The following is a 24,534-nucleotide window of genomic DNA, read 5'->3' as shown; positions in this document are numbered from 1 at the left end:
GCAGGAGAAATGGATGGAAAGCCAGGCCACATCTTAATAAGGCCCTGGTGAGCTAATGGGTGTGATTATTTCATTGTCTCGGATTCATGCCAGCCTAGGCTCATCAGATACAGGCACAATCCAGGAGAAACATGACCTCACTTTTGACATGGGGTTGTGTGCACAGATGCCAGCAGGAATTTAGTGATCCCTCAGCGCAGGTAAAACTCAACTCTTTATGGTTGCAGCTAATGAGAAGCACACCAAAGTTACCTAAAACAGTAAAGCTAATATTGACATTAGCGTACTAGATATGTTAGGCTAAAGGAAGCCAGGAAAAACTGCTGAGACCATCTGTGCTAAGTGTGTCGCATCCATAATGAGGCACATATTTAAGATAAATTGCCGTCTCTTTAAATGATTAAGTGCCAGATTTACGGAAAGCTGCGATCCTACAGGACCACAGAGTTGCTAAGTGGTTTAAGGCTGTAAAGGTGAGAATCTCACAATTCTGGGTGTGTCACAAACTGTTCACTGACTTGCAAAGCCTTTCCGTGTCTCAGTTTCCCTGACAACAGGAGAGCAATCCCATTGCTTAAACTGCATAGCTGTAAGTATAGTAGCTTTTAGCAAATCAGGAACACACATTCTTTTCAAGGATGAACTCTCTCAGACCCTTCCTGCGGTACCTCTCAACGTGTACTGGAACACACTAGGGAGTGTGGTCCAAGGCTCCATGCATTTTAATTGTACTTTAGAACGAATGCACTCACTAATCATTCAGTGTTTCCTCCTGAGCATCTCATATGAACCAGTCAGACCCTGCTGTAGGCACAAGAGATATAATGTTCTGAAAACAGACCGCTTGGGATCTGGAATTTAGCTCACTGGTAAGCAAAACAAAAACAACCCGAGGGGAAAATAGACTTCTTCCCTGCTCTAATGGAGTCTAGAGTTTGCTGGGGAGCAGCACCAAGGTTGAGATCTATTCCTTTGTGGGCCATATGACATTGGACAACTCTCTTTCCTCATCTGCAGAATGTAGACAACAGATACAACCCGTTTGAAATATGAACGTGAGTGAAATTATTTCTGACACATATAAGTTAGTCAATAAGTGTCTATTCTTTCCTTCCTCTCTGCAAGAGTCGCCAAAGGAAAACAACTAACAAAAACAAAATGGTACTCTCAGTTTCATCTCTTCAAATGAAAGATGCTTCACTAACATAAATAGTCAAGCCACAGTCAACATTTTCCCTGCAATAGGCAGAATAGTAAGAAGAGCTGTATTTTGGGGAACACAGAGTTAGCAGCTTGACACTTATGTGAGGCTTCGAGTAGATTATTTAAACCCTTCTGGGCCTTTGGGTCCTCATCTGTGAAATGTCAGAGACTTGAGCATTAAATACAAATGTTGCTTTTATTTCCTCAGATGAAGGGATGAGAGGAGAGTCGTACCCAAGCTTTTTGAATACATGGCTTGTGCTGAGCCCAGAGTGTTTCTAACTATCCCTAGACGTAGACCCAGAAGCATCTACCCTCTGTACAACTTAATCTCCTACAAGCCTGGACCTTGAAGGTTTCAGTCTCCAGCCTCTGTTCTTTACCTAGGCCTAGAATGTTTCAGCCTCCAAGACTGAATAAACTCACCCTTTCTAGCTCTTTCTGAACCCTGGCTGGTTCAACTTGGCTGCTCTGGCTCAAACAACTCTTCAAGCTGACTGGTTCAAACTGGCTTCTCTTGGTTTCGGACTAAGTTGCTCTAGTTGGCAAAACTGCCACTGAATTCCATGAACTGCACTGCACTGGCTGCATGAACTACATAAACTCTGCTAAACTCAACTCCACTTTTTCCCCCTGCACTGCTCTTAAGTAGCCTTTCTTTTCTGTCTGTTCTCTTGTGAGTTGGGTGTATTCTATCTCTGACCAATTCTGACAAATCTTTCTCTGATTCCTCACTTTGTCCATCAGTTAGATGTCATTGTTCAGGACTAAAGATATGTACTAAGAATGTGTCTAAATTCTAGCCAGAGGGATGAAGGGTATGTATTCCTTCCTGATCATACAGACCTAGAAGGTCTTTGGTTGTGATCCCTTGCCAGAGCAGCATTGTTGCTGGATTAAAATTCTTCTACATCTAAGAAAGAGGAACACAACCTATGTAGGATAATCAGGAAGGACCAGCAGCTGCCTGGCTCATTAACAAACAATGGGAGCAGCAGAATTCTGTCTTAAAGTTGCTGCTTTGTCTTAGCTCTTATAGTACGTGTATTTTTCTTAATTTACTTGTTAGAGTCACAGAGCTACAAAGAGATATCATAACTCCACAAGCAGCGTCATGGTGGGACTTCTGTTGAGAAGCAGTGAAAGGACCATTAAAAAGCCATGTCACTGCTTTCAAGGGAGTGGAAAGTCTGGTATTTGGATTTCCATTCTTTCAGTAACTCCAGAAGAAAAACATTAGCATCCTTAATGTCATTATTTCTTCTTAATTACTCACAAGCTCTGTGTTTTCTACTTCCCAAACATGAAGCAGGGATCTTAAAATATCAGAATCCTAATTAACACCAGCAAACAAATACCATTTGTGTGGAATCCAAATATGTTCTGGGAAGTTCTCCAGTAATGCTGTTCTCCCTCACCCTCTCTGTTGGGTCTGTAGTACATGCAGATGGGAGAGTCAAGAGCTCTTTCACAGCTGAGAGAGAGGCCAGTCTCATCCCCTCACCCTTCTCCAAAGCCATCCACTGGTGCTATATTTCCTGGTTTATTTCTTAGCTTCCATCTCCTTCAGGCCCCAATCAAGTTTATGCAGGTTTCTAAAAGTGTAAATTAAGTCATGTTGATTTTCATGTTAAAAGTCTGTTTAGTATAAAATCCCGTCTTCCCCCTGGCTTTACATACCCCAGCTCCAGTTCTACCAGCCTTACTTAGCCTTTTGAAAATAACTTATTAGCCATACCAGACTGTTATAAATGTAAAACTAGACATCCAAAAGAGGGTTACAATTATCAGGGAACAGCATTGGATGCTGTTATTATTGCTGCTGTTGGTGGTGGATCAGTTACTGTTTGATGGAGAGCTTTAAATATTCTAAGCATAAACTGTAATTCTTGACAATGGCTATATACCTTTATGGACAGATTATGACACAGGCAAATCCTTTCATTCCTGTTAATATGTTCAGGCATTATTTTCCTGCTATATATTTATCTTTGTCTTTTCCCCTTCTGGATGTAGATGTCCTTTGCAGGAAATAGCAGCTGTGCCACTAGCCCTGGATCTTCTCCAAGGCCATTTCCATATCCTGTGAGAGAATCATCCTCTCAAAGTTTGTTTCTGCAGCAAAAAAGAATAAAGCTTATTTTATTGTATATAGCATTTGTTGTTGCTGTTGTTGTTCAGAAGTGACTGCTGTGTGATACAGAGAAATAACCAGGCTACAGTCTCTAATTCTGCAGCTTGCACCAAGCTGGTATTATGACTATGCCATCTATCACCTAAACTCAAGAGATTCTGGATGGAACCTAGTTGCCAGAAATGGCATACCATGTTCTCAGGAGGGGAAGTGAAGGACACAGCATCCATTTTAAAGAACAACAGGGTTTTCTGAGAGGAATTTCAACGACTAACTTACACCCAAATTCAAAGCCAAGTAACCAAAAATAACCCCCAAGAGAGGCAGAACCAATGCTTTCCATCTCACCCAAGAAAAAGCCAGTGGTGCAATGAAGAAAGAACCTGAGGTAGCACGAAAGTGCTCTGAGCGAGGATCCTCAGAACTACTCTGGAGTGCTCTTGGCTTCTAAAGGGAGAGTTTGGGTTTCCATAATTCAGTTCTGTGGACCCAATCTGTGCAGACTTTGCATGTAAAAGGGCATTGCACCCTGGCTGATGCAGTGCTAAGAACATCTTTATGGGATGGAGGCTTTCTAAAGTTTATAAGTTGCCAGATCCACTGGCACTACATGGTGACTTAAGTGACTTTATTCTGGGATAAAAAAATCAGCAAACACTTGAACAATCTGGGAATTTAAGCAAAGCAATAAGCCCAATGGGTGATATCAATATGGGACCATGTCTCATCCCCCCAGAGAGATGAATCATCAAACTCTTCAGGACAAACAAAGCACTAGCTGTAGGGAAGAGTTGGGCACTGACTAAACTGCCTAGTGAAGGGATATCACAGTCAAGACACTCTGTGTGTGTGTGTGTGTGTGTGTGTGTGTGTGTGTGTGTGTGTAGTTTCCATCTCACTCCATACAAAGAATAAAAATATAATATCCCTAAAGAAGGAGGAGGAGGAAGAAAAGGAGGAGGAGGAGGAAGAGACCAGGCAAAGCAAAGAGTCTAGCAGCTATCCTCAAAATAAGACACCAAAGCAAACTGAAATCTGTCATCACATTCAAGATACACATTTAAGCTACAAACCCACTTTATTTACACTTAATTTCCCTTTCAAGTCTTTACAATTAGATCTCATAAATTTACTGGCCTATATTGTTCATGCAACAACAAAGTGTTTTGCTCCTTGGCAATAGGCATAGCTTTCCTGCACTGGTCTTCAGATGACTTCTCTCATCTTCCGCTCTCAGGAGGAAGTAAAGATCCGAAGGCTGTTTCTTTGGTGAGACACATGCAGGTCACACACCACTACCACCCCACACTGGAGCATGTGGAGGCAGCTGCATCAAAACTTCAACATAATCATCTAAACACATTAGCTAGCAAGCTGAAACTGTTTCGTCATCTCTGGCTAGAAACCATTGCTAAATAAAAGATAAAATAAAAATAAAATGGTCTGCCTTTACTCTGGCAAGTTACTTAACTTCTTTGACATTTTGTTTGCTACATGTGCAAAACATTTACTTCATGAATTTTCTATGAAAGTTAAAGGGAAATAAGCTGGGCAGGGGTGGCACACACCTTTAATCCCACACTCGGGAGGCAGAGGCAGGTAGATCTCTGTGAGTTCCAGTCCAGCCTGGTCTACAGAGTGAGTTTCAGGCAGCCAAGGATACAGAGAAACCCAGAAACCCTGTCTTGAAAAGTCAAGGGAGAGAGAGAGAGAGAGAGAGAGAGAGAGAGAGAGAGAGAGAGAGAGGAAGAAGAAGAAGGAGGAAGAGGAGGAAGAGGAGGAGGAGGAGGAGGAGGAGGAGAAGATATGTACTCAGCTCATGATTAAAGTTAATTTTTTCTGGTATTCTAGTTCACAGAAGCAAATCTACTGCGCTGCCTACTCTTGGTTGTCAACTTGACTACATCTGGAATTAACTAAACCTCAAGTGGCTGGGCACACCTGTGAGGGACTTTCCTTAATTAAATCATTAAAAGTAGGAGGACCCACATTTAATCCAGATCTTTGGAGGTGGGAAAATATACCTTAATCTGAGCCATACCTTCTTCTGGCAGTCTATACAAAGGACATGGGACAAGGAAGCTTGTCTCTCTTCGCCTGTTCTCACTGCTAAGTCAATGCCTTCACTGGCATTAGAGACTGCTTCTTCAGGATTCCAGCATAAACCATAAGACCAGCTGAGACATTCAACTTTCTAGACCAAGCAACTACTGGATTCTTGGCTCTTCCACTGGTAGATAGCCATTATTGGACTATCTGGACCACAGCCTGTAAGTCATGCTAATAAATCCCCTTTCTATATCTATATATGTTCACCCCATCAGTTCTCTTACTCATGGGAACCCTGACCAATACATCCATCCAAGTTTTCTAACATTTCATCAGGAGTAAACAAGACTCTACCTCTAAACTAAGTCAGCAATAAATGAATACATAATAAGATTCTGCTAACTCTTGAACTTTGAATTGATATATATCTATTAAGATAAGAATCGATTCTAGAATGTTCTGTAGGAGTTCTTCTGTGTGGTCTTCAGAAGATGCCTATACCTGTAAAGGTTTCATAAATGTTCCCCACCCTCTTTATTCATCAAAGCATCTCTACCACTAGTAACCCCATGTTAGAGGATTCAGTAAAACAACCTCTATGAGAAAAATGGGGATTTCAGTTTGCATTTTTCTACCTGGGTCGGGTTAATCTCCAATGCTGCTTTAAAAATATATTTCTTTTGAGTGCTGTGCCTTCTACTTGGAATGTTCTTCTCTGCTTTCCTGCCTCATAAACTCATGAGCCTTCTCCTTTGGGTCTCTTTGCACTTGCACATTCCCAAGAAGCAAAGGTTCCCTTCCCATGTGTCCCTCCAATCTTCATGAACCTGCTTCGCTGAAACCTTTAGTGACCTTTAATTTCCTCTATACTATGTATATCATACCCAGAAGAAGGGATTCAGCACTGACTGGAATCATGAGCAATTAAAATATATTAATAAAATGTTCCCTGCTTTTCAGGTGACTCCTTACAACTTACCCATAAGGTTATGGGTCTGTGGTAAGTCTTGAAATACCCAAACTTTTCTGTAAGAAATAGGACTATGGTGAGCTTTTCACTTTATAGATACATTTAATTTAGTCTGGATTATAAAGTCATGATTAAGGAAGTGGCTATTTATGGAGTAACACTGTTATCACCATTGGTTTTTAAAGCCTGATAATTCGGTGGTGAGCTTCATTAAGTGGCCATTTTGAAGGGCTGCCTGTCAAGTAGAACAATCCACAAATGACAAGGATTCCATAGTAGCCTGTAGACTAGACCCTTCCTGCATTTTATAAAGAGCACTTCAAATGCTCTGAAGAAAATCTGTTAGTGTCCCAAAGCTCCTGAGACTGAAACGCTAGAGTTAGAAGCTGGCTGAAGCTCACTTACACACTGAAGTTATTAATCCCCTTCTTATATGTTTGATATAAGCCGGAGGGCACTTGGGAGAGTGATCCAATTACCCAATTCAGAGAATTGCCCTTTTCTTTCAACCAAGTTCAGAGCTCTGAATTTTTGTTCTACCAATGACTTTTTGTTTCAGTCAAACAAGGTCAAGGAAGAGGCCAGTATCTGCCAAGGCCAACAGGGGTTTCATTTACATGCCCACTAATTCGAGCAACATAAGAACCTCTTGAGAGCATTAGACTGGGGTGTGGGACAACAGGCCTGTTATTTATTTATCAGCTCTCAATGCCATTTCCTTGCAGTTCAGCATTTTTGGTTACCATTTTGGGTTTGATGAAACCTTTGTATATGTGGACGCTGCAGTAGGATGTGTCAATAGTTAAAAGGCCCTGGGGGTGTGGGGGTGTGCTGATCCACAAAGGAAGGCTGCTTGAGTCCAGGGTCACAAGGCAAATTATGCACAGTTTGCACTTGCTTAAAGTCAGCCATTTGCAAAGCTGACTGGAGATTAGGGGCTTCCTTTCACCATCTATCATTTGTCACAGACCTTATTATTTTGTTGATTTTTATTTATTTGTTTAAGTGCTATATTTCTTAGCTCAAATCAGTCTATCCTTTCTCTTCCATCATGGCTAGAAATAGGAAAGTCTGGCCAGTGTCCCATCACTGTCAGAAAGAGACAGAGGCTATATTGACTATAGGATGTCTATTATTTGAAACTGATGAATGTTATTTCAGTTTAGAATAAGCATTAAACGGATAGGGCAGTGACTGAAGAGATGGCTCAGTGGATTAGAGCACTGGCCGTTCTTCCAGAGGACACAGGTTCAATTCCCCACCTGGCAGCTCACAACCATTTGTAACTTCAGTTTTTGACACCCTTACACAAACATACATGCAGACAAAACATCACTGCACGCAAAATAAAAATAGATGATAAACTAAAAAATAAACTGATGTTGCAGAGAAAGTGAACATACATCAATCCAATTGTCAAGACTTTCAGGACTCCCATTTCAGAAACCGTGAAGAATTAAAGTGATATAGAAGTTAAGAATTAATCTTGGAGATATTCCTCAAGAATAACTCACTATTTTTTTTAATTTACTACAAAATGATACCAGTCTTTAAATTATTACATGTTAATAAGAGTGTAATCAACAGACACATATGGAAAAATCTCCTTCCTGGGTATTTCACAAAAATACTCAAAATGTTACTGAAAAAAAAAGTCAGGAAATTGAGAGGCAAATAAAAAATATTATTTCCTACTGTCCTGATCAGAAACCCAACAGCTTTTGAGCTTGGTATGGTAGAAGTGATACTGTTTTATGATTATTAGAAAGCAGTTAAACAAGAGGCAAGATGTGTGCTAGTGAAGGCTCAGATCAGACCCCGTCTCAATTACCCTTCTCGAAAAACAAGGACAAAGAATTTCTAGACTGCGCTAGTTAGCTAAGGGTCCAGAGAGCAAGGGATCCTGGGTGCAATCTGAAGTCTTCACATAAGCTCTTCACCTTGGGCAATCTTGGGAATGACTTTGATCTGTCCAAGCTCAGTTTCTCCAGATGAAATATCAAAGTGGCACAGCATGGCCTGACCTTATCGGGGGTAATGCTTAACTGTGCAGCTTCCACGGTCACCCCGTGCTCCATTAGAAGGCCTGAAACCCTCGACAGAACACCCTAAGATAGAGGGACAGCTCTTTGTTCTGAGTGGGGCTATCAGAGCATGGTCAGAACACCTAAGCATCCTTCCTTAACACACAGCTGGATCAGGCCCTGAGTCCCACTTCTCTGTCTCTTACCCAGGCCTGCCTCCTGGACACTCCCCAGAAGTTCTGCTGTGTTCTGAGGTGGCATAAAGGGCCAGTCTTCCTCTCTCTTCAGTTTCTACATTCCCTTTGCTAGGAATCCCACCCCTCCCTTCACATGCCCTTTTAAGCACTTTCTTCAGACTCCTGACTAGGTGAAAAAATGCAAAGGAACATTTCTAAATCCCCGCTGAGCTCCCTCACCAAAGAAGAGGGCAACTGGAGGCCGACAGGGGATGTGGGCATCCACGGATGCTGTGTCCCCAGCACCTGCCAATTCCTGCCTATAACTATCTGAAGAATGCTGGGGTCCAGGGAGCATGAGTGCAGAGAGGGTAACTGAGAGAAGGGAAAACACAGTTCTGGTCTCAAAGCGGCAATAAAAATAAAATTAAACCCTCTCTCACACACATAGGATTCTTTATGTCCTCAATTGAAGTTGCCTGAGTACTTCACACTGGAACTATGGGCAGGAGGATTTTCTGAAAAAACAAACCACACACACAACAGACCTTGCTGCTCCCTTGAAGGGGCTTATTTAAGGCAAAACAAGGCCTCCCATCATTCCTGTGAGAGATCATTGTCCCCCTTGTTGCCACAGCGCCCTGTGAGGCTGTGGGAAACAAATGACCTCAGAGGCACTCAGTGTGTGTCACTGCAAAAGAAAAGAGAATCTAGGGGGCTGGAGGGTGGGGGGATGGGGGCTGCTGGCTAGCAGAGCCCTCCACAGCCCTGCGTCCTCCAATGATATCCCTCTAGGCACAGCAGGGAGGAAGCTTGTGGGCCCGGAGTCTCCATCCTGCTTGTAACGAGATTAGGCTACACTCCTCAGCAGCTCAGCGTCCTTCTGGACGTCCTGCTGCTCACCCTGGTCACTCTGGTCTCTAATTGGTCCTCCCCACAAAATGCCTGGTGGTTGCCTGTGTCATGCACTCTGATTCACTGAGTCCTGAGTCAGGCTAAGACTCTTCTGAGGCCAGGGAGAGCAGTTGTGAGCTATAGGAGAGGATGAGAGGGTTGATGGGGGACCAGGTAGGGAATCATAAACAAGGGGAACCCAGGGACCAAGAAGATGGGGATGGGGAGAGAGAGGATGAAGACGGACAAGAAAGGATGACAGCAAAGCTAAGGTAAATGTTCATCAGACCCTGGCTTTGCCACACAGAGCCAGTAAGAGAAGGCAATCCATGTGTCCTTGCTTTCCCTTGGAATGCATATGGGGAGGTAAGCATGTGCCCTAGTCAGACATGTACCTTTCCGTGGACAAGTCTTTGTCATGGGTTCTAACTGCCATCCAATTTGTGTCTTTTCCCTGTGTGTCTGTGAAGCAGGACAATGCCTGAGATTCCCAGCTAACATCAGGGCACATAGACACAAGGGCCCATGTGTGCACACTCCCCATAAGTCTTGACTTCAGGGCTCTCTCACAGGAGAATATCACACTTTACTTTCCGGGGTGACATCAGTCCCAGGTCTCCTGTTTGAACTATACAGTGACACCAGTCACAAGGTCAAGGACCAAACTAGGAAAAAGCTGAGTGTGCACAGTTGAGGAGGGTAAGCAGTCTGACACCTGAAGATACTTCTGCTTCTATTCTGGGCCTAATCCAGAATGTGCAAACAAATAAAAATATAACTTTATATATAATAACATGTGTTTTACATATAGATTCTTATTTGCATGCATTTTCTGTGGACATGCATATTGCACAGTTTTATCATTTTTTTTTTTTTTGGTTCTTTTTTTTTGGAGCTGGGGACCGAACCCAGGGCCTTGTGCTTCCTAGGTAAGCGCTCTACCACTGAGCTAAATCCCCAGCCCCAGTTTTATCATTTTTCCCAGTTATTGACTCAGTTGTATTATCTCATCAAACTCTTACTCTATGTAAAATATCAGTTTCCTAAGTATTAAGAGTTTGAAGGATTCGGTTTGTTTGTAGAGTTTGCTTTGGCCTCTATCAAACATGGAAATGTGGTGTTCTGCAGGGGCGAGAGTAATAAGAATGCTAAGTTGTTCCTTTTAGGAGCAGCCTCTACCATGGTAATGTAGGTTTCATGCTAACTGGGAAATGCTAGCTTGACAGAAGGTAAGTGTGATGCAAAAGGGCTTGCCCATTTTGAGTTGCTTTTAAGAACATAAATTCCTGGCTGCCTGTCTTCCCCTGAGCAGTGTCTGGGACAGTGCAAAACACCACGGGCATCCACCGTGATGTACACTCACTCCTGAGAACACATATGAGGAATATGTTCATTTCCATCATGTTCTTCAGGTGTAATTGAGAAACGTGCACGCCAGACACACAAACCCAATCTCCTGCACTTTGTCTGTGCACCTCCACTCCCTTACCCGGAACGGGTAGCTGTGGAAATGACTGGGGGTGTGGAGAAGCAATGCGATGTAGATGGTTCATATATAAAGTTCACAAAAAATAAAATAATAAAAGTATATTTTACAAAGGGAAAAAAAGAAAGCTAATGTAAACCAGCTAATATGTGAAAAATCCTTGTAATGACATTTGGCAAGTAGAAGTAGGTATTAGTCACTGCAGTTAATTGCTGATGTCAGTATAGTTCTCTTGACTCATCCCATCTATGGCTTTTGTCTTCTAGTCAAGGATTAATAAAATGATAAAAGCTAACATTTCTGGTGTGTGTGTGTGTGTGTGTGTGTGTGTGTGTGTGTGTGTATGTTTAAATGTATTCCACCGGGCACCATTTGCAGTTATTGTCTTAGGAGCTCTCTGTTAGTTTAAGGCATATAATATGGTTGACATTTGATTACTGTAGACTTACAAAGGCAGAAGCTTTATTCTGGTAGTGGAATGTCTTTGGTGGTAACTATAAAAACTGTGAAAGAACGAGAACCAAGTCAAGGAGAGAAGACAAAACATAATTGTTCTTTCCCACCCCTCCTCTGCCCCTGAGGATGAGAATGGTGTGTGTGTGTGTGTGTGTGTGTGTGTGTGAGAGAGAGAGAGAGAGAGAGAGAGAGAGGGAGAGAGAGAGAGAGAGAGAGAGAGAGAGAGAGAGAGAGAGAGAGAGAGAGAGAGAGAAAGAGGGAGAAGGCACTGAAGACAAGGGACTGAAGCTCTAGAGAACAAAGCTCTCCTGGACCAACTGAAGATGGTGCCTCTTCAAATTCTTGGCAAAGTTCCTCAAGGTACAAAGCCTATTTCAGTTAATCATTTAGCATGTCTTCCTCAAGCATCTAATAAGGGATTCTGAAAGAGACATGAGTAAGCTCCAGATGTCAACTTTGCTTTAGCCCCTTCTTAGTTACGTGAGCTCAATTTCAAACATTTAAGCTTCAACTTCCTCTGTAAATGGAGTTGTCACCTATGACAATGGGGTTGGTGGGAAGGCTGTAGACATTGCTTACAAGAAGAGAGCCCTAGTGGCCGACAGGTAGAAAACCAATGGTGTCAGTAGCATAGTCATCATGACTGCTGCTGCCCCCTCAGGCTACACAGCTCCACTTTCCAGGACTTCAGCCAATGAAAGGGAGAAACAGAAATCATGATACTGTGTCTTCTCTGCGGATACCATGCATTCAAAACAGCCTAATATGATGGTGAGGATGGCTTCCCAGGGGAGGTGGGAAAGGCCTTGCAGGAGTGAAGTGGGGACAGGCCAGGAGGGTGACTGGCAAGAAGATGCCTGACAGAGTCGCTTGGGCAGGGCTGGGGGAAGAAAAAGCTATGTCTGCCTTAGCCCGCAGTTCAAAGGCAGCAGAGACTAGACACACTTCAGGAGATTCTTCTTGAAGCCGCCAAGTAAATTGTTTTGATTGTTTTAAGTGTTTGCTGTTGGGGACCCAGGAGCTCAGCCCAGATGGAGCAAGTCCAGTTCCCCCACCCTGCAAACACTGCAGAAAGGTCAAAAGCAAACAGGCCAAAAAAGACCCACACCAAAAGCACACTGGAGGAGATTTTCCCCCCTCCTTGTTCCTTTTTCCACTGTCTGAAAGGACTGGTCTCTCAAGTCTTTATTTTAGACAAAAAGAACATAGGGCCCCAGCTTCTAAACACTGGCACAGAACAACCACTTTTTCAGAGAGAAAACACACCACCCACGACACTCATTTTTTGCCAGCAGCATTCAAAATGGTCCCTTGATTCCACCAAGGGGACGCAGAGGCTGGAGGTGCCTGCCTGGGCCTGTGGGCCTGCTTGGGCCCCTCCCTCCACAGCTGTTTGTATTAACAGTTCAGTACCTTGAACTAGGAGAGGAGATTTCATACCCCAGTGATGGCCTTTCTCCTCACCCCAGCTCCCTGAGCCCTCTTCTGCAACAACAAAACCCTGCCTGCCCTGAGCTAAAGGAATCCAATCACCCAGAAAGGGAGACTTTATGAGCTCTCTGGGCGCTCTGGGCAGACGGAAGGGATTAAAGTGAGGTGTGCTTTATGTCTTTTGTATTTCCCTCTCTGTAGCCTTCTGGAGTAGCCAATTCCCCACCTCAGACAATTCTGCTCATTCCTCTCGATGGGGTCTGTTTTCCTTTCTTCCCTCTGTGGTTCTGGGGGAGGTGGAAGGAGAAGGCAGTAAAAATTTCATCTTAGACGCATCATAAAACCTGGAGAGGCAGCTGCAGGCAGGTGGGGTAGGCACTATGCAAAGCCTCCCCTGGCAGGGCAGACTTGGGGAGGTATTTTGCATTTCTACTAACACTTGCTTGGACTATAACACAGGGTCTAGCTGAGTCCCGTCTGCTCCCGTCCTGTCTAGGATTGGCCCATCTTTAACAGGTGTTATGAATTTCTTCATCTGTAAGGGCAATCCAGCTCCGTGGAATACTTAATCATAAAATGAAATTCTCAAAATTACTTTCTCATGATTTTCAATATTTTCTTTATCATAGGTTGGCATATCACATAATGTAGCGGAAGAATAATTTATAGCCCAGATCCTGCATTCCATAGACCAAGCAGACCATAACCCCCCTCAGTGTTCAGACAGGTCCAAACAAGCAAGTCGCCACAAGAGAAACACAAATGGACAATAAATATTTTTTTAAAAGACATACATTCCCTCCAGTAATCAATCAAAGAAAGCAAATATGAAGGCGTGAGCCAGTAGACATTGCTTTCACTTGTAAGAGTCAACAGAGGTTGAGACATTGAGTACCAGTCCAGTAGCAGTGCGCATCACTGAAAATTCACAGTCCAGCAACAATGTGCATGACCAAGAATTCACAGTCCAGCAACAGTGCGCATGACCGAGAATTCACAGTCTAGCAACAGTGCGCATGACCGAGAATTCACAGTCCAGCAACAGTGCGCATGACTGAGAATTCACAGACGTTCTTGGCATCATGCAAATGATATGCTGCCGACAGGCAGTTTGACACGTGAGCATAGGAACATGTATAGGAGCCGTCGAGGCTATTTAAGGATATATTATTTTTTGTTTTATCTTTGTGAGATATATTTATTTTACACTACTTTCTCAAGCTTTTTGCCAGAAACCAATGACATCCACAGACTTCATCACCCACAGATTACATCACTAAGTCTTTTGTCACTTGACTTTTAGTTAGATCCTCCCCACCTCCCTATGCACCCAACTTCATACTCTCTTTTCAAAAGAAGACAGAGGAGGAGAAAGAAGAAGAAAAAGAAGAAGAAGAAGAAGAAGAAGAAGAAGAAGAAGAAGAAGAAGAAGAAGAAGAGGGGGAGGGGGAGGGGGAGGAGGAGGAGGGGGAGGAGGAGAAGGAGGAGGAGGGGGAGGGGGAGGAGGAGGAGGGGAGGAGGAGAAGGAGGAGGAGGAGGAGGAGGGGGAGGAGGAGGAGGAGGGGGAGGAGGAGGAGGAGAAGGAGGAGAAGAGGAAGAAGAAGAAGAAGAAGAAGAAGAAGAAGAAGAAGAAGAAGAAGAAGAAGAAGAAGAAGAAGAAGAAGAAGAAGAAACAAAGTTGAAGTAAAATTAAAAGAAAATGCAACAATGAAAACCAAACCAAAAAAGTAAAAGATCAGCAAGGCAAAAATACCCAAACAAAGGAAATGTATATAGCAGGAAATGTCTACAGAAGTATCGTCGCATTCTTTTTGTGTTGGCATCTATTCCTGGGAATGGTGTTTGCCCTAGAGAGTGGTTGATATACCCAAGTCACACTTTACTGGTAGAAATTGATTTTCACTCTGCCAATGGGTATCAGGTGAAGGTAGCTTCTAGGTTAGGGGTGGATTTTATGTCAGAGTTTTATTCTTTGACAATTTATTTTTTTTGCCTTTTATTTATTTATTTATTTTTAATTTATTTAATACTTAATAATAATTCTTTGGTTTCCGGGCAAACATCCCCCTCCCCCTCCCCTTCCTTATGGGTGTTCCCCTCCCAACCCTCCCCCCATTGCCACCCTCCCCCCAACAGTCTAGTTCACTGGGGGTTCAGTCTTAGCAGGACCCAGGGCTTCCCCTTCCACTGGTGCTCTTACTAGGATATTCATTGCTACCTATGAGGTCAGAGTCCAGGGTCAGTCCATGTATAGTCTTTAGGTAGTGGCTTAGTCCCTGGAAGCTCTGGTTGCTTGGCATTGTTGTACATATGGGGTCTCGAGCCCCTTCAAGCTCTTCCAGTTCTTTCTCTGATTCCATCAACGGGGGTCCTATTCTCAGTTCAGTGGTTTGCTGCTGGCATTAGCCTCTGTATTTGCTGTATTCTGGCTGTGTCTCTCAGGAGCGATCTACATCCGGCTCCTGTCGGTCTGCACTTCTTTGCTTCATCCATCTTGTCTAATTGGGTGGCTGTATATGTGTGGGCCACATGTGGGGCAGGCTCTGAATGGGTGTTCCTTCAGTCTCTGTTTTAATCTTTGCCTCTCTCTTCCCTGCCAAGGGTATTCTTGTTCCCCTTTTAGAGAAGGAGTGAAGCATTCACATTTTGATCATCCGTCTTGAGTTTCATTTGTTCTAGGCATCTAGGGTAATTCAAGCATTTGGGCTAAAAGCCACTTATCAGTGAGTGCATACCATGTATGTCTTTCTGTGATTGGGTTAGCGCACTCAGGATGATATTTTCCAGTTCCAACCATTTGCCTACGAATTTCATAAAGCCGTTGTTTTTGATAGCTGAGTAATATTCCATTGTGTAGATGTACCACATTTTCTGTATCCATTCCTCTGTTGAAGGGCATCTGGGTTCTTTCCAGCTTCTGGCTATTATAAATAAGGCTGCGATGAACATAGTGGAGCACGTGTCTTTTTTATATGTTGGGGCATCTTTTGGGTATATGCCCAAGAGAGGTATAGCTGGATCCTCAGGCAGTTCAATGTCCAATTTTCTGAGGAACCTCCAGACTGATTTCCAGAATGGTTGTACCAGTTTGCAATCCCACCAACAATGGAGGAGTATTCCTCTTTCTCCGCATCCTCGCCAGCATCTGCTGTCACCTGAGTTTTTGATCTTAGCCATTCTCACTGGTGTGAGGTGAAATCTCAGGGTTGTTTTGATTTGCATTTCCCTTATGACTAAAGATGTTGAACATTTCTTTAGGTGTTTCTCAGCCATTCGGCATTCCTCAGCTGTGAATTCTTTGTTTACCTCTGAACCCCATTTTTTAATAGGGTTATTTGTCTCCCTGTGGTCTAACTTCTTGAGTTTTTTGTATATTTTGGATATAAGGCCTCTATCTGTTGTAGGATTGGTAAAGATCTTTTCCCAATCTGTTGGTTGCCGATTTGTCCTAACCACAGTGTCCTTTGCCTTACAGAAGCTTTGCAGTTTTATGAGATCCCATTTGTCGATTCTTGATCTTAGAGCATAAGCCATTGGTGTTTTGTTCAGGAAATTTTTTCCAGTGCCCATGTGTTCCAGATGCTTCCCTAGTTTTTCTTCTATTAGTTTGAGTGTATCAGGTTTGATGTGGAGGTCCTTGATCCCCTTGGACTTAAGCTTTGTACAGGGTGATAAGCATGGATCAATCTGCATTCTTCTACATGTTGACCTCCAGTTGAACCAGCACCATTTGCTGAAAATGCTATCTTTTTTCCATTGGATGGTTTTGGCTCCATTGTCAAAAATCAAGTGACCATAGGTGTGTGGGTTCATTTCTGGGTCTTCAATTCTATTCCATTGGTCTATCTGTCTGTCTCTGTACCAATACCATGCAGTTTTTATCACTATTGCTCTGTAATACTGCTTGAGTTCAGGGATAGTGATTCCCCCTGAAGTCCTTTTATTGTTGAGGATAGTTTTAGCTATCCTGTGTTTTTGTTATTCCAGATGAATTTGCAAATTGTTCTGTCTAACTCTTTGAAGAATTGGATTGGTATTTTGATGGGGATTGCATTGAATCTGTAGATTGCTTTTGGTAAAATGGCCATTTTTACTATATTAATCCTGCCAATCCATGAGCATGGGAGATCTTTCCATCTTCTGAGGTCTTCTTCAATTTCCTTTTTCAGTGTCTTGAAGTTCTTATTGTACAGATATTTTACTTGCTTCGTTAAAGTCACACCGAGGTACTTTATATTATTTGGGTCTATTATGAAGGGTGTCATTTCCCTAATTTCTTTCTCGGCTTGTTTCTCTTTTGTGTAGAGGAAGGCTACTGATTTATTTGAGTTAATTTTATACCCAGCCACTTTGCTGAAGTTGTTTATCAGCTTTAGTAGTTCTCTGTTGGAACTTTTGGGATCACTTAAATAAACTATCATATCATCTGCAAATAGTGATATTTTGACTTCTTCTTTTCCAATCTGTATCCCCTTGATCTCCTTTTGTTGTCTGATTGCTCTGGCTAGAACTTCAAGAACTATATTGAATAAGTAGGGAGAGAGTGGGCAGCCTTGTCTAGTCCCTGATTTTAGTGGGATTGCTTCAAGTTTCTCTCCATTTAGTTTAATGTTAGCAACTGGTTTGCTGTATATGGCTTTTACTATGTTTAGGTATGGGCCTTGAATTCCTATTCTTTCCAGGACTTTTATCATGAAGGGGTGTTGAATTTTGTCAAATGCTTTCTCAGCATCTAATGAAATGATCATGTGGTTTTGTTCTTTCAGTTTGTTTATATAATGGATCACGTTGATGGTTTTCCGTATATTAAACCATCCCTGCATGCCTGGGATGAAGCCTACTTGATCATGGTGGATGATTGTTTTGATGTGCTCTTGGATTCGGTTTGCCAGAATTTTATTGAGTATTTTTGCGTCGATATTCATAAGGGAAATTGGTCTGAAGTTCTCTTTCTTTGTTGTGTCTTTGTGTGGTTTAGGTATAAGAGTAATTGTGGCTTCATAGAAGGAATTCAGGAGTGCTCCATCTGTTTCAATTTTGTGGAATAGTTTGGATAATATTGGTATGAGGTCTTCTATGAAGGTTTGATAGAATTCTGCACTAAACCCGTCTGGACCTGCGCTCTTTTTGGTTGGGAGACCTTTAATGACTGCTTCTATTTCCTTAGGAGTTATGGGGTTGTTTAACTGGTTTATCTGTTCCTGATTTAACTTCAGTACCTGGTATTTGTCTAGGAAATTGTCCATTTCCTGTAGATTTTCAAGTTTTGTTGAATATAGGCTTTTATAGTAAGATCTGATGATTTTTTGAATTTCCTCTGAATCTGTAGTTATGTCTCCCTTTTCATTTCTGATTTTGTTAATTTGGACACACTCTCAGGGTCCTCTCGTTAGTCTGGCTAAGGGTTTATCTATCTTGTTGATTTTCTCAAAGAACCAACTTTTGGTTCTGTTGATTCTTTCTATGGTCCTTTTTGTTTCTACTTGGTTGATTTCAGCTCTGAGTTTGATTATTTCCTGCCTTCTACTCCTCCTGGGTGTATTTGCTTCTTTTTGCTGTAGAGCTTTTAGGTGTGCTGTCAAGCTGCTGACATATGCTCTTTCCTGTTTATTTCTGCAGGCACACAGCGCTATGAGTTTTCCTCTTAGCACAGCTTTCATTGTGTCCCATAAGTTTGGGTATGTTGTACCTTCATTTTCATTAAATTCTAAAAAGTTTTTAATTTCTTTCTCTATGTCTTCCTTGACTAGGTTATCATTGAGTAGAGCATTGTTCACTTTCCACGTATATGTGGGCATTCTTCCCTTATTGTTATTGAAGACCAGTTTTAGGCCGTGGTGGTCCGATAGCTCGCATGGGATTATTTCTATCTTTCTGTACCTGTTGAGGCCCGTTTTTTGACCAACTATATGGTCAATTTTGGAGAAAGTACCATGAGGAGCTGAGAAGAAGGTATATCCTTTTGCTTTAGGATAGAATGTTCTATAAATATCCGTTAAGTCCATTTGGCTCATGACTTCTCTTAGTCTGTCTACGTCTCTGTTTAATTTCTGTTTCCATGATCTGTCCATTGATGAGAGTGGGGTGTTGAAATCTCCCACTATTATTGTGTGAGGTGCAATGTGTGTTTTGAGCTTTAGTAAGGTTTCTTTTACGTATGTAGGTGTCCTTGTATTTGGGGCATAGATATTTAGGATTGAGAGTTCATCTTGGTGGATTTTTCCTTTGATGAATATGAAGTGTCCTTCCTTATCTTTTTTGATGACTTTTAATTGAAAATTGATTTTATTTGATATTAGAATGGCTACTCCAGCTTGCTTCTTCTGACCATTTGCTTGGAAAGTTGTTTTCCAGCCTTTCACTGTGAGGTAGTGTCTGTCTTTGTCTCTGAGGTGTGTTTCCTGTAGGCAGCAGAATGCAGGGTCCTCGTTGCGTATCCAGTTTGTTAATCTATGTCTTTTTATTGGGGAGTTGAGGCCATTGATGTTGAGAGATATTAAGGAATAGTGATTATTGCTTCCTGTTATATTCATATTTGGATGTGAGGTTATGTTTGTGTGCTTTTCTTCTCTTTGTTTTGTTGCCAAGACGATTAGTTTCTTGCTTCTTCTGGGGTATAGATTGCCTCCTTATGTTGGGCTTTACCCTTTATTATCCTTTGTAGTGCTGGATTTGTAGAAAGATATTGTGTAAATTTGGTTTTGTCATGGAATATCTTGGTTTCTCCATCTATGTTAATTGAGAGTTTTGCAGGATACAGTAACCTGGGCTGGCATTTGTGTTCTCTTAGGGTCTGTATGACATCTGTCCAGGATCTTCTGGCCTTCATAGTTTCTGGCGAAAAGTCTGGTGTGATTCTGATAGGTCTGCCTTAATATGTTACTTGACCTTTTTCCCTTACTGCTTTTAATATTCTTTCTTTATTTTGTGTGTTTGGTGTTTTGACTATTATGTGACGGGAGGTGTTTCTTTTCTGGTCCAATCTATTTGGAGTTCTATAGGCTTCTTGTATGCCTATGGGTATCTCTTTTTTTAGGTTAGGGAAGTTTTCTTCTATGATTTTGTTGAAGATATTTACTGGTCCTTTGAGCTGGGAGTCTTCACTCTCTTCTATACCTATTATCCTTAGGTTTGATCTTCTCATTGAGTCCTGGATTTCCTGTATGTTTTGGACCAGTAGCTTTTTCTGCGTTACATTATCTTTGACAGTTGAGTCAATGATTTCTATGGAATCTTCTGCTCTCGAGATTCTCTCTTCCATCTCTTGTATTCTGTTGGTGAAGCTTGTATCTACAGCTCCTTGTCTCTTCTTTTGATTTTCTATATCCAGGGTTGTTTCCATGTGTTCTTTCTTGATTGCTTCTATTTCCATTTTTAATTCCTTCAACTGTTAGATTGTGTTTTCCTGGAATTCTTTCAGGGATTTTTGTGTCTCCTCTCTATGGGTTTCTACTTGTTTATTTATGTTTTCCTGGAATTCTTTCAGGCATTTTTGTGATTCCTCTCTGTAGGCTTCTACTTGTTCTCTAAGGGAGTTCTTCACGTCTTTCTTGAAGTCCTCCAGCATCATGATCAAATATGATTTTGAAACTAGATCTTGCTTTTCTGGTGTGTTTGGATATTCCATGTTTATTTTGGTGGGAGAATTGGGCTCCGACGATGCCATGTAGTCTTGGTTTCTGCTGCTTGGGTTCCTGCGCTTGCCTCTCGCCATCAGATTATCTCTAGTGTTACTTTGTTCTGCTATTTCTGACCGTGGCTAGACTGACCTATAAGCCTGTGTGCCAGGAGTGCTGTAGACCTGTTTTCCTGTTTTCTTTCAGCCAGTTATGGGGACAGAGTGTTCTGCTTTCGGGCGTGTAGTTTTTCCTCTCTACAGGTCTTCAGCTGTTCCTGTGGGCCTGTGTCTTGAGTTCACCAGGCAGGTCACTTGCAGCAGAAAAGTTGGTCTTACCTGTGGTCCCGAGGCTCAAGTTTGTTCGAGGGGTGCTGCCCACGAGCTCTCTGCAGCGGCAGCAACCAGGAAGATATGCGCCGCCCTTTCCGGGAGCTTCCGTGCACTAGGGTTCCAGATGGCATTTGGTGTTTTCCTCTGGCGTCCGAGATGTGTGTGCAGAGTGCAATCTCTTCTGGTTTCCCAGGCGTGTCTGCCTCTCTGAAGGTTTAGCTCTCCCTCCCACGGGATTTGGGTGCAGAGAACTGTTTATCCAGTCTGTTTCCTTCAGGTTCCGGCGGTGTCTCAGGCGCAGGGGTCCTGCCACTCCTGGGCCCTCCCCTACGGGAACCCAGAGGCCTTATACAGTTTCCTCTTGGGCCAGGCATGTGGGCAGGGGTGGGCAGTGTTGGTGGTCTCCTCCGCTCTGCAGCCTCGGGAGTGCCCACCTGACCAGGCGGTGAGGTCTCTCTCCCACGGGGTTTGGGAACAGAGAGCTGCTGCGGGCCGGGATCCTCGGGTGTGGGACTTCCCTTAGGATATATTCTAAAAACAGTTAAATAAGTACAGAGAGCTGGATATAAAAGAACGGTCATTGTAAAATTTTAATGATAGTAAAATTTGGTAAAATGAAATGACCAACAATTGGGAAATGGAAATGGATGGTGGCACAGCTTTTTAGTGGAATATTAGTCTTTGTCAAGAGAATTGATGGTGTTACTCATAGACATAAGCTTGTCTACAGATTTGCACAGCAACAAAAAGGTCACCAACACCACTTTGCTGACGGTGATGTGTGTGAACGTAACATGCACAGATCCCTGAAGAGGGGCTCACCAGACTTACTCCTTTCAGGAGAATGACCTTAATTGACTTTTCCATTTATACATTTAGTTCCCCACCACAGCATTTAAAAACCATTAAAATTTCTTTATTATTATCATTATTTTATTAGTTAAAACAATTTTAACTTTAAATATATTTGATCACACTCTTTCCCTCCCTGTTTTTGTTGTTGTTTTGTTTGTTTTATTAATTAGAAAACAATAAAAATTGGTCTATTTTCCCTGGGATTTCAAAACAAAACAACAACAAAAAGCAAAACCAACCAAAACCCTCAAACTCCTAGAATAATCTCAACAGCAAACCTGTCTGTTTCTGAGGAGAACCAGGATGAAAACCACTGGCAGTTGATTTCAGAGAATTTGTTAACGTTGGGAACAAGAAGGAGAGGGTGGATAAAATGCCCAGGAGATGAAGGAGTAGATTAAACTAGAGAATCTAATTGACCCACAGCCTAGTTACTGCTCCACTTTCTCGTGTTTCCAGATTCACATCAAAACTGGTAACACAATGAGGAGCTAAGCTTTTTTGGCAAAAAAGGCTGAGTTTTCGACAATATTAAGATGAATTTTTAGATGTTCAAGTTACTTTGAGGATACTGAATCTACCTAGTAAGTTGATAAATTTGCATTATGGGCAATACAGAAAGTGAGACTGTTATGGTTTGAGTGTGTCATGTCCTCACAAACTCTTAGTCCCAGGCACTGTTTAGGAAGCTTGCTGGAACTGGGAACTGGGTCTTGCTAGAAGTGGGTCACTAGGAGGTGGCCTTATGGGCTAGCCTAGTCCTAGTTCCAGCTGTGGTCCCTCCCCTTTGCCCCTCCCTTCCTCCCTCCCACCCTCCCTCCTCTCCTCTTCCCCTCTCCTCTCTGATTTATAGTCCACCGAGGTGAACACAAGCAGCCTCAAGCTTTGCCACCAATCACAAGTCACCCTCACAGCTATGCCTTCTCTACCATGATATACTGTTCCCTCAGAGCATGAGTTAGAAAACGTTCTTCATCACTTTGGCTGTCTTCTGTCAGGTATTTGGTCATGGTGATGGGGAAGAGCTGAAGGAGACTATTGGACCAGAGAAGTGGGAAGTGGGGGCACTGCTATGCTGTGAGGAAGCTAACCAAGATGGTATGTGGGAAGAATGTGGAAGAGTTTGGAACTGTGGTCCAGTCAAGTGCTAGAATGTTGTAATCAGAGCTTAAAGGGTGATTCTGGTGACAGTGCAGAAGAGCAAAATGCAGTCAGCCCTGGGGACAGTGAAGGATGTGCTCACTGAAGCTCGGGGGACCCAGACTTGACAAAGAGTCTGACTACATTCTACACAAGTTCTGAAAATGTGAGTGAAGCTGGACTCAAAAGTAATGGACTCGTTTGGTAGGAGACATTTTAAGATGGTGCCTCACTGTGGCTATGGCATGGCTACCGTTCCAGTCTTTAAGTCAGGCTTATATTGAGAATACAGACCAAGAGGTAGAGACCAAGTTGAGAACAATGTGTGGTTTAGTGAGGAAAAGACTGTGAACGCAAGTAAATCTGCATGCAGGTAGGCTGGGTGTGGAAAGAGCTGCTAAAGTCACTTAAGAGAAGAAACCTTAAGGGGTCTGGGGTCATCAATGAAGTGTTTGGCTTGCAGGCAAAAGGCCTGATTTTCTTCCTCAGAAATCATCATTAAAAAAAGCACAGCCAGACCTGAAGGTGTACTCTTGTAAATTTGCACCCCGAGGAGGAGGCAGAGAAGGGTGGGTCCCTGGAGCTAACTGGCCAGTCAGTCTAAGTCACTTCTTAAGATCCGGGCCAGAGAGACCTCCTTTCAAAATAAAGCAAAATGGAGCAAGAGTCAGGGCAGATTGCACCAGAGAACAACCACAGGCACTGTCCGCTGCTCTGGGCATCCATTGCATGTGTATGTGTACCCACACAGCACAAGTTGGCCACAAATCCTTCAAGAGACACAGTGGAGGAGGGTGAGAGAGAGTGGGAGGAAAAGGGGGAGAGGGAGGGGGAGAGGGAAGAAGACAGGGGACATCAACTGCACCCAGTGCTCTGGAACTACGGGAAAGGTGTTATGAGGGCAGAACCCCAGTAGACTTCACTCACCTAAAGGTTCAGGATTTAACAATGCAAATGTAATTGTAAAACCCTTATTTAAAACGAGAACGCTAAAAAGCAGAGAAAAATGTTCAAACAGGGTGACACGTTAGCAACAACCTGCTCCAGCACAGGCGTTCAGGTAATGCTTTCCCCGGTCTGTTCTCCCGGTACACGGAGGTTGTTGCATCTGTGGCTAATGGGACCAGACTATGTGTAAAGCTGGGAGCAGAACTTGTGGCTAATGGGACCAGACTATGTGTAAAGCTGGGAGCAGAACTTGGCGCCCTCTACCAAGTTCTGGGTTTGAAGAAATACAAAACGAAAGGGTTACAGGGTCCTACAGGTTTCCACCAAGGAGGTTCCAGATGGTCACTGAAGCCAGGCATGTGTTGCAGGGTTGGGTTCACTGCATGGGTCCCCTGAAGTGGGCTGTGCATGAAGCTGTGCAGGTGAAGCCTAAGCTGCGGTGACGACACCCCAGAACATTGAAGAGGCCAAGAATGTGGTGTGTCCTCTTAGGACAGCCATAGCTATCCAGTGGAGTGTGCTCCGGGCAGTAATACTGTAGGGGCAGAGCTACCCAGGCCTGTTGGAGGGCAGGGGAACCCACTATGAGCACTAGACACTAGATATGGACTGAAAGATTTAATGTTTTCCCTGCTGAATCTTGCTCTGGTCAGCTCTTCCCTTGCTATGCCTGAATTCCTCCCTTTGAAATGGGGAATTTTATTTACTCTGTATCATTGTATGTTGGAAATAAATGGGAGTTCAGTTAAGAGATGGTCTGCAGTTTCAGAAGAGACTTCGCACATTTAAATAGTGTTGCTACTGTAAGATCTTGGAGATG

General features: G+C 42.9%; 1 protein-coding gene and 1 long non-coding RNA gene across 11 annotated transcripts in view; one reads left to right on the top strand and one right to left on the bottom strand.

Annotated features, from left to right (window-relative positions):
- Rad51b (RAD51 paralog B) overlaps positions 1 to 24,534 on the bottom strand; it is a 544,534-nt gene that overhangs the window by 85,026 nt on the left and 434,974 nt on the right. The window lies entirely within an intron of this gene.
- LOC134479407 (uncharacterized) overlaps positions 9,113 to 24,534 on the top strand; it is a 31,539-nt gene continuing 16,117 nt past the window's right edge. The window contains exon 1 of the long non-coding RNA XR_010052726.1: positions 9,113 to 9,722. This is a non-coding gene — a long non-coding RNA (uncharacterized LOC134479407). The remainder of the gene's footprint in view (positions 9,723 to 24,534) is intronic.

The sequence above is a fragment of the Rattus norvegicus genome, chromosome 6 (assembly GCF_036323735.1).
Source record: "Rattus norvegicus strain BN/NHsdMcwi chromosome 6, GRCr8, whole genome shotgun sequence".
NCBI lineage: Eukaryota > Metazoa > Chordata > Mammalia > Rodentia > Muridae > Rattus > Rattus norvegicus.
Note: the sequence above shows the minus strand (reverse complement) of the source record. Positions and strands in the feature narration are given on the sequence as shown.